This window comes from Dermacentor silvarum, chromosome 10 (assembly GCF_013339745.2).
Source record: "Dermacentor silvarum isolate Dsil-2018 chromosome 10, BIME_Dsil_1.4, whole genome shotgun sequence".
Taxonomy (NCBI): Eukaryota; Metazoa; Arthropoda; class Arachnida; order Ixodida; family Ixodidae; genus Dermacentor; species Dermacentor silvarum.
The window spans coordinates 120,354,157-120,364,747 of record NC_051163.1 but is presented as its reverse complement, the minus strand read 5'-3'; the positions used below and the strand labels follow the sequence as shown (position 1 = coordinate 120,364,747).

At 46.9% G+C, this 10,591-nt stretch overlaps 1 pseudogene; it reads right to left on the bottom strand.

The window, feature by feature from the left end:
- Nucleotides 1–5,331: 5,331 nt before the first annotated feature.
- LOC125941105 (uncharacterized) lies at nt 5,332–6,357 on the bottom strand (annotated as a pseudogene).
- Nucleotides 6,358–10,591: the final 4,234 nt, after the last annotated feature.

The following is a 10,591-nucleotide window of genomic DNA, read 5'->3' as shown; positions in this document are numbered from 1 at the left end:
GAACAACATCCGCAATCAAAGAAATGTACGTTTGGTTTATTTCACAGTTTTTCTGCGAACTTTGGTTTCACCTCCATAGTCCATTCCAAGGATAACTTTCTTGGTCAAACAGCCTCAACTGTGATTTTGGGTAATAGCATAACAGATAGAAACATATTCAGTGCTATGCTGTACACCTACTCCGTCGTGGCTATGGCCGCATCATGTAATCCTTGAGCGGGAAGGCCTCATCGCCAACAAGGAAGTATGGGAGAAGCCCCTCACTCCCAACAGTACACCGGATTCCGAAAACGATGGACCGATGGCTGCATAAGATACCCCCGCGTGTGACTTGGAAGCGTCTGTGTAAAACTCTGTACACGAGTATTCAGATTGGAGTTCTAAGAAATGAATTCTAATATGTGCGTCTGGCGCGTGTTTAGTGACCTCTACGAACGATGTGTCACACTCTATGAGCTGCCACTGCCACGGTGGCAACAGTTTCGCTGGAGCCACAGGACATTGTTCAAGAAGCGGAACATCCCTTTCCTCACTGAGGTTCCTCACACGCAAAGAGAATGGCTTTCTCGCGGCAGGTCGATTATGGAAGAGTGTGGCAGTGGTCACGTCATTTATAGTTGAATAAGAAGGATGTTCAATGTTTGCTTGTACTTTCAGGAAATATGTAAAACTGCTGTATGACCGTTGCAGATGAAGCGACCACTGATTCGACTCTACGTAGAGGCTCTGGATTGGACTTGTCCTGAAAGCACCAGTCGCGAGACGGATGCCCAAGTGGTGAACGGGGACTAGGATTTTTAACGCACTTGGCGTTGGAGAATTATAAATTATATAGACCCGTAATCAAGGCGTGAGAGGAGAAGACTGTTATAGAGGTTTAAGAGACACCTTCGATCACTGCCCCATGTTGTGCGCGATAGAAGCTTTAGAAGGTTCATTGTCTTCAGGCACTTTGCCCTCAGACGCTTACTATGAGAAATAAACGTGAGTTTTGAATCTAAAGTTACTCCAAGAAACTTGTGCTCGCTGCTTACAGAGAGCGCATCTCCTTTGATTTCAATAGTTGGGACTGGCGTTACGCCTCTCTTCTTTGTAAAGAGTATGCAAGTGCTCTTCTGAGCGTTAACTTTGAAACCATTCTCATCCGCCCATTTGGACAATTTATTTATTGCAAGCTGCACTTGTCGTTCGCAGATGGCAATATTGCATGACTTGAAGGCTATTTGCACATCGTCGACATAAATGGAATAAAACATTGTGCGTGGAATGACTGTGTGCAGGGAATTCATTTTTACTATAAATAGTGTGCAACTGAGCACGCCTCCCTGTGGTACACCGGTCTCTTGAGACTTAGACAGAGCGTTACCCACTCTTACGCAGAATGTGCGATTAGATAGGTAACTTTCGATTGTATTTAACATGTTGCCACGGACACCCATCGTGGAAAGATCTCTGAGAATGCCGTAGCGCCATGTCGTGTCGTAAGCTTTTTCTAGGTCGAGGAACACTGAGAGGAAGAACTGCTTATGTATAAAAGCATCCCTAATATAAGACTCAATGCGGACAATGTGATCTGTTGTGGACATACCTTCCCTGAAACCACATTGCAAGGGGTCTAGTAGTTTGTTATATTCAAGGAAAGAGACTAAGCGCCTGTTTATAATTTTTTTTTCAAATAGTTTGTACAGGCAGCTTGTTAGCGCAATTGGCCTGTAGCTGCTGGCTAGGGAAGCACGGGGATGACTATAGCTTCCTTCCACGAGGACGGGATATACCCATCCGCCCACATGGCATTGAAAAGATACAGGAGTGTTTTCAGAGCTTCAGGATGTACGTACTTAATCATTTCATATATGACACGATCACCGCATGGCGCCGAGCCATTGCAGCAAGCGAGGGATGCCTTGAGTTCAGTTAAAGTAAATGGATAGTTGTAGGCCTCACTCGATGAACCTTTACGTTTAAGGGGCTGTCGCTCTTCGCGTTCTTTGAACCTCAGAAATGCTTGTGTGTAGTGGGACGCACTGGATACATGTTCGAAGTGTTCGCCCAGACAATCTGCCTGGTCTTCCAGGCTCTCACCTTGGGTACTGACTAACGGTAATGGGTGTACCTCCCGGCCTTTTAATTTATTTACTCGATTCCACGCTTTTGTCTCATCCGTGTAAGAATTTATACTGGAGATGTACTTCTCCCAACTCTCCCTTTTAGCACGTCGGCGTGTTCTTCTACCCTGGGACTTTATTTGTTTGAAACTAATGAAATTTTCAGCAGTTGGGGAGTCGCGAAGTCGTCCCCAAGCTTTGTTTTGATTTTTCCGTGCTTGTTTACATTCTTCATTCCACCACGCGATGCGACGTTTTTCGCTAGTCCATTAGTTTGACGGATGCATTTCGTGGCAGCGTCAATTATAAAGCCTGTAATATACGCCACAGCGTCTTCTATATTAAAGGAGGCACTATCATCCGTGCTTTCGGAAATAGTTCCGTGCTTTCGGAATAGTTCTCGGAAACGTTCCCAGTTAGCTGTGTCAACCTTCCTTCGGGGAATGTGTGGTGAGCTTATATCTTGTTTTGTTAAGTTTAATATAATGGGGAAGTGGTCGCTCCCAAAAGGGTTCTTGAGACCGGACCACTCTAGGTACGGCATTAGTGTGCTCGATACTATAGTTAAATCTATGGAGGAGTATGTATTATGCGCCACACTGTAGTGTGTTAAAAAATTAAACATATAGGGTTTTATGTGCCAAAACCACTTTCTGATTATGAGGCACGCCGTAGTGGGGGACTCCGGAAATTTTGACCACCTGGGGTTCTTTAACGTGCACCTAAATCTAAGTACACGGGTGTTTTCGCATTTCACCCCCATCCAAATGCGGCCGCCGTGGCCGGGATTCGACCCCGCGACCTTGTGCTCAGCAGCCCAACACCATAGCCACTGAGCAACCACGGCGGGTACTGTAGTATGTTGGCTCTTTCTTATTAAGTATACATGCTCCTGAGGAAAAGAGAGTTTTCGATTAGGCGACCTCTCGCATCGCAACGAGAGTCTCCCCACAATGAGTTATGTGCGTTTAAATCTCCGACAACTATGTATGGAGCCGGAAGTTCATCTATGTAGTTTTGAAATTCGGTTTTATTAATTTGATAACTTGGAGGGATGTATATAGAACTGATAGTGACTAGCTTGTCAAACAGCACCCCTTGGATAGCAACTGCCTCCAGGGGCGTACGAAGTTTTATTTCCCGACAGGCAACTATGATAGCAACACCACCGGATGACACAACAGTGTCATCGCGGTCTTTGCGAAAAATAGCATACTGTGTGAGGAAATTTGTTTGTGTATGTTTGAGGTGTGTTTCCTGAACACACAGCACCCTGGGACTAAACTTGCGGAGGAGTTCTTTAACGTCGTCAAGATTTTGGAGGAGACCTCTGACGTTCCAGTGAACTATTTGAGTGCCCATATTAAAAGGAGTGTTGTGCTGTGTGTTTAGGACAAGAAAGTTAGCTTACAGAACCCTTTAGAGGCCCTGTAATGCGGGGTTTCTCTTTCTTTGAGCGGTCGAGAGATTCTCGCCGCTCCTTAGGCGCTGGCTGCGCCATCTGGCTAGAAGATGTGTCCATCGGCTCTTGCGGCGCGCTGGACACCCGCTCTTGAGAGCGGTTTGTTCGTGTTGAAGGCCTCGTCTCGAGGGACGAGACCCTTGAGGCCACCAGCCCCGAAGTCGATGGCCCCTTTTTCTGAGACGGCGGAGCAGCACTAGCTGCAGCCGCCGAGGGGGCGGATGGCGTCACCGCTGGCTCACTACGCGTGTGCCAGACAGCCGCCGAAAGCCGTTGTGGCGCAGCCCCCTGACGCACCACTTCGGCAAAGCTGGTTTTTGGCAGGTAGGACACCTGCCTTCGTGCCTCTTTAAACGAAATGTTTTGTTTGACTTTAATTGTAACAATTTCCTTTTCTTTTTTCCAGGATGGGCAGGACCGCGAGTATGCGGCATGTTCCCCATCACAGTTTACACAGTGGAGAGAGTTTTCACAAGATTCAGAAGTGTGTTCGTGTGCACTGCATTTCGCACAAGTTTGGCGGCCTCGGCAGTTTTGCGAACTGTGGCCGAATCGCTGGCATTTGAAACATCTGAGGTGATTTGGCACGTATGGTCTAACACGAAGTTTGATGTACCCGGCCTCGATGGAGTCGGGCAGTTCACATGAACCAAAAGTGAGCACAAGGTGCTTAGTCTGAATTTCCTTGCCGTCTCGTCTCATCTTAATCCGTTTAACATTGATGACATTCTGCTCACTGAAGCCCTCCAAGAGTTCAGCCTCAGTCAGCTCCATCAAATCTTCGTCTGAAACAACTCCGCGGGTGGTGTTCATAGTACGGTGCTGAGTTACTGTTACTTGGACGTCCCCAAAGGACACTAGATTCGGCAGCTTTTCATATTGTTTGCGATCGTGGAGCTCCAAGAGGAGATCACCACTTGCCATCCTCGATGCCTTATAACCTGGTCCTAGAGCCTGAGTTAGAGATTTCGAAACAAGAAAAGGGGAGATTGTTCGAACTTGTTTTTCTGGTTTTTCTGAGTGGATGACATGAAATCGTGGGAAATATTGTCTTTGACGTCCAAAGAACTGGAATACATCTTCGGTGCGCCCTCTTTTTTGACGGCGATCAGGGAGTGGTGGAAAAGGGCTAGCCATAAGAATATCTGGGTTTTCGGCAGCAACGCCAGCCACCCACCATGGAGCCCAACAAGGGGACGCTGCAGGGCCTGTGAACACAAGACCTGCAGACGCCAGCTGTACGTCACTACTATAACCAAATATGGAATACCCAAGGTTGGCTACCCACACAAGGTTAACCCTTGCCGCCCAGAAATCAGAAGTAAAAGGAAGCGAGTAGGAGACAGGAAAGATTGAAAGTCAGAGAGAAAGACGAAGATAGAGGAGGAGGACAGGAAAGGGCGACTGCCGATTTCTCCCGGGTGGGTCAGTCCGAGGGTGCCGTCTATGTGAAGCAGAGGGCGAAGAGGTGTGTTGCCTCCTCCAGGGGGCCTTAAAGGTCCGAACACCCAGCATCGGCTCAACCCCCAGGATCCCCCTTTCCCCAGACACGGCTAAGCCGCGCACGACTTCACGCGGGAGGGCCCAACCCCCATGTGCTCGGGTCCGTGGTGTCGCAACACACCAAACGCCTGCTTTCGCAGACGCCCCTGCGGGCTCTCTTTGTTGAGTGCCTTCGTGTAGAAGTGCAAACGCGTGACCAAGAAGAAATTTTTAACCTGGTTGGTGAGGCTGGGGATATGCTGTGCACATCCTAGTATGACGTCATTTTTTTTGCAGGCAAGAGACAAGCTCTTCCAAGCTGTCACTATGCAGCTCGTTATAACTGAACCACATCGTAAAAGTGGTTTCAAGGGCGTCTACATATGAGAACAGCTTCTCCGAAGGGTATATAAGGCCTCCATTGTCGCAGAACTTGGTGAACATCGCCAGCTGTTCGTGGGCTTCGTCGGCGGAAACAAGGAGCTCGTCAAAGCATTCCTTGCACGCAGTCTTCAGGATTGTTTTGCGTGCAACATACCCTGCCATGTAGAAGACTAGCCGCGAGTCGCTCATCTTTTCAGGGTACTCATGGTCGGGGAGCATTGTGGACTTCTTTATCATCTCAGAAGCTTCTTCAACCTTGCCACTATCTAGCAGTGCATTCAGTTCTTGGCTTGCATCCTCACTACTCAGGAGAAATGTTAGATCGCCCCCTTCACAGTTGCCACTGCTGGGAGCTTTGACCAAGTCGTAAAAACTAAGGCAGTTCAGGGTGAGCAAGAATTGGGCAGGAGTGGGAGGGTCGTTGCAACCAGAAAATTGTCTAATGATACCAAACAATTTCTCGAGGCAGTCTTGGCTCAGCCGGCACGTTAGCAGGTACTTAAAGCGTTGCTTCTCATGAAGATACTTCACGAGATCAAGCGTGGCCTGAAGAGTGACCCTTAGCCCGTCGGCAGTGCTTGCTGAAAGAAATCCTGCTGGTGAAGTTTCCGCATGAGCCTCCCATCGGTTTAGGTAGTCTAATACATCCTTGATGTGCCGTTCATGTGCAGAGTCAGGTTTAAATCCTTCGGATGGAATCCGTGATGTCATTGCAGCTTCCACATCAGCAGAACAAAGGCTTGAGTTGGTGAGGGGTCACCCCAGTGCTTCTTTATTTGCTTCTTGTAGAATAACAGGCCACCAAGCACCTGCGGACTGAAAAGGTGGAATGCCAGGTTTACCTTCATCTTTTGGAAGTTGTTAGGGCTCATGTGCGCAAGAGTGATCTTAGGCATCACTTTAAGGGTAAGTGGACACTCATCCTCTTTGTGTGCTGGTTTAATGTTCTCAATATAAACAGAACCTTCAGGTGTTTTGTACCTTGCTTTAAGAAGGCCATTTCGAACGCATTTTATCAGTTGCGGAAAATCCGAAATGAAAAAGGCGTCTTCCAGTGTCAACAGGATGTGGTGCAGATGGCTTTATAGATGTCGAGGAGCCAGAAATTCCAAAAATGCGCCACATTGAACGGTTCCATGAAGCTCCGTCCGCCGTGATATAATCCACCTTCAGCCCAGCCCTTTCTGCGAGCAACACGGCTTCTATTAAGATCTTGGACAAAAGCGGAGCCTTCACATTTCCTCTGGAAGCGAAAACTCCGAGTATCTGGTGCCAGGAACCAGTGAGAGGCTGAAACATGATCACGAGACCGTGATCGCAGGGAAGATGTTTGTCGTTTTCCAGTGTGAATTTTCCCAAGTCCACCACGCCTTCCACTTTCCCTCCTGCGCCAACGTTCACGAACTCTGACAGCTTCATTTCATCCATAATCAGGCTGCCGTGGCATTCGAATTCCTCAATGGATGTTGTTTTTCTTGCAATCCCTGTTATAATAGCAGGGTTGAAGCCAAACCCACTCTTGTATTTCCGCATGTGCACCTTCAAACAGCTTCTGCCTGGGAGTATGAGTATGCCTTCCCGCCGGACGTGCTCGTAGAGCTGGAAGAACGCCAACATTATACTAATCCATAAGAAGGGAGACGTTAAAGAACTGAAGAATTGTAGACCCATTAGCTTACTTTCAGTATTGTATAAAATATTCACCAAGATAATTTCCAATAGAATCAGGGCAACACTTCAGCCAACCAAGAGGATGGCTTCAGGAAGGGATATTCTACGATGGATCATATTCATGCCATAAATCAGGTAATCGAGAAATCTGCGGAGTACAATCAACCTCTCTACATGGCTTTCATAGATCATGAAAAGGCATTTGATTCAGTAGAGATACCAGCAGTCATAGAGGCATTGCGTAATCAAGGAGTACAGGAGGCATACGTGAATATCTTAGCAAACATCTACAAGGATTCCACAGCTACCTTGGTTCTCCACAAGAAAAGTAGAAATTTACCTATCAAGAAAGGGGTCAGGCAAGGAGACACAATCTCTCCAATGCTATTCACTGCATGCTTAGAAGTATTCAAGCTCTTAGACTGGGAAGGCTTAGGAGTGAGGATCAACGGCGAATATCTCGGCACCCTTCGGTTTGCAGATGACATTGTCCTATTCAGCAACAATGGAGACGAATTACAACAAATGATTCCTTAATCGAGAAAGTGTAAGAATTGGGTTGAAGATGAATATGCAGAAGACAAAGATAATGTTCAATAGCCTGGCAAGGGAACAAGAATTCAGGATCGCCAGTCAGCCTCTAGAGTCTGTAAAGGAGTACGTTTATCTATGTCAATTACTCACGGGGTACCCTGATCACGAGAAAGAAATTTACAGAAGAATAAAATTGGGTTGGAGTGCATACGGCAGGCATTACCAAATCATGACTGGGAGCTTACCACTGTCGTTGAAAAGAAAAGTGTACAATCATTGCATTCTACCGGTGCTAACATATGGGGCAGAAACTTGGAGGTTAACAAAGAAGCTCGAGAACAAGTTAAGGACCGCAGAAAGAGCGATGGAACGGAAAATCTTAGGACTAACGTTAAGAGACAGGAAGAGATCTAGCGGTGTGGTTCAGAGAACGAACGGGGATAGCTGATATTCCAGTTGACATTAAGCGGAAGAAATGGAGCTGGGCAGGCCATGTAATGCGTAGGATGGATAACCGGTGGACCATTAGGGTTAGGGAATGGATACCAAGAGAAGGGAAGCGCAGTCGAGGTCGGCAGAAAACCAGTTGGGATGATGAAGTTAGGAAATTTGCAGGCGCTAGTTGGAATACGCTAGCGCAAGACAGGGGTAATTGGAGATCGCAGGGAGAGGCCTTCGTCCTGCAGTGGACATAAAATATTGGCTGATGATGATGATGATTATGATGAAATTAATGGAAATTAAAACGGATGAAAAAACTGTCCGCAGGTGGGGAACGAACCCACGTCTTCGCATTACGCGTGCGATGTTCTCACCATTGAGCTACCGCGGAGCCTTTTTCCCATCCACTTTCTGGGGTATTTATGTTTTACCACTATAACTAACCCTGGGAGTTTTAGCCAGCACCACCACTCACAAACCTAGGGGCGGACGTGGAACATCCTGCCTGCAGCAGGCGTCACGAGCACGTGATCTTCTTGGGTGATGGCAACTGGTCAATAAACCCACATATGCTACCTGAAAGCATCAATGCCCTATTGAAAAATATGAACGAGAATTCCGCGAGAAATGTGCGAGATGTACGCATCTCGTAAAAAAATGTGCGATGTGTGCGAGAAGCTACGCAGATTCAACGAGATTGCGTACAAAATGTACGATGTGATATGCGATGTGTGCGCACTGGGCTCGTACAAGCAACGAGATCTTGAACGAGAGCTATGAACTGCGTACAAAGTATACGCACTGACATCGCACAAGCAACGAAATCTTGCACGAGAACTATGAACTGCATACAAAGTATACGCACTGGCATCGTACAAGCAACGAGATCTTGCACGAGAACTACGAGCTGAAAAAAAGTTTGATGATGATGTGTGGTGTTTTATGGCGCAAGGGCCAGTTATGGCCAAAGAGCGCCATGTCAGTGTTTGTGAGTGTGCAGTGGAGAGATGAATTCTGAGAAGTAGATGAAGCGTGGCTGTAAAGGGGCCTAAAAATAATCGCTGTAAAGTGCGTAAAATATACAGGTACTAAAATCATGGAAATGACTAATGAGGTGTACTATGAGGGGAAGAATGCGTTGAGAAAGAATGACACGGTATTTAAAATATTTAAGGTGCAGTAATTGGCAAATAGCACTACTGCCTAAACAGAGCCCTTGAACCACAAGGGCCTGGAGGCATGTGCTATAAAAAGCTGCTATCACAGCGGCATCCTCTGGAAAGAGGATGCGCTACGACCTTAATGGGCTAATAACATGCAGGACCACATCGTTCAAGAAATCGACGACTGCTTTGGCGTTATAAAGCGGTTCTTCACCAAGAAACATGATGGGATGAAGAGGCACATGATACCGGTACGCTTGAGGAAAATATTTCTTTCTCTCTGTTTCGGCTTCCCGACACTCCACGAGGACATGGAGGACGGTCAGCCTCTCACCACATCTACCACAGGTTGGCGGTTCATCACCCGTAAGCAAAAAATTGTGGGTGCCATATGTATGTCCTATTCTTAGACGACAGAACAGGACATCAGTTCGTCGTGTTTTCGTTACGGGGGGCCAGAAACCTAATTGTGGTTTTATCAAGTGAAGCTTGTTATTTCTTTCTGCATCCCACAAGCGTTGCCAGTGGCTTCGCAGTTTCTTTCGCAGAAAAGGCTTCAAATCTGTTGCAGGAACAGCAGCTGTAGGGAGATGTAATGCCTGAGATGTAACTGATGTGGCCATTTGGTCTGCTCGAACATTACCCTCAATGCCTCTATGGCCCGGCACCCAGCATATAATCACATGCTGGTTAGATATATACGCTTTACACAGAATGGAATAGAGCTCATTAATTACAGGGTTTTTGTGTTTACAGAGTGATTGCAATGCTTTCACAACACTTTGCGAGTCTGTAAATATGATAGTCTTTTTAAGTTTTGATTTCATTATATACTTTACAGCCGATAATATTGCATAGGCCTCAGCCGTAAAGATACTTGTCTCCGGATGCAGTACACCGGATTCCGAAAACGATGGACCGATGGCTGCATAAGATACCCCGGCATGTGACTTGGAAGCGTCTGTGTAAAACTCTGTACACGAGTATTTAGATTGGAGTTCTAAGAAATGGATTCTAATGTGTGCTTCTGGCGCGTGTTTAGTGACCTCTACGAACGATGTGTCACATTCTATGAGCTGCCACTGCCACGGCGGCAATAGTTTCGCTGGAGCCATAGGACATTGTTCAAGCATCGGAACACCCATTTCCTCACTGAGGTTCCTCACACGGAAAGAGAACGGCTTTCTCGCTGCAGGTCGGTTACGGAAGAGTGTGGCAGCGGTCATATCGTTTATTGTGGAATAACAAGGATGTTCAATGTTCGCTTGTACTTTCAGAAAATATATAAGACTGCTGTATGACCTCTGCAGATGAAGCGACCACTGATTCGATTCTACGTAGAGGCTCTG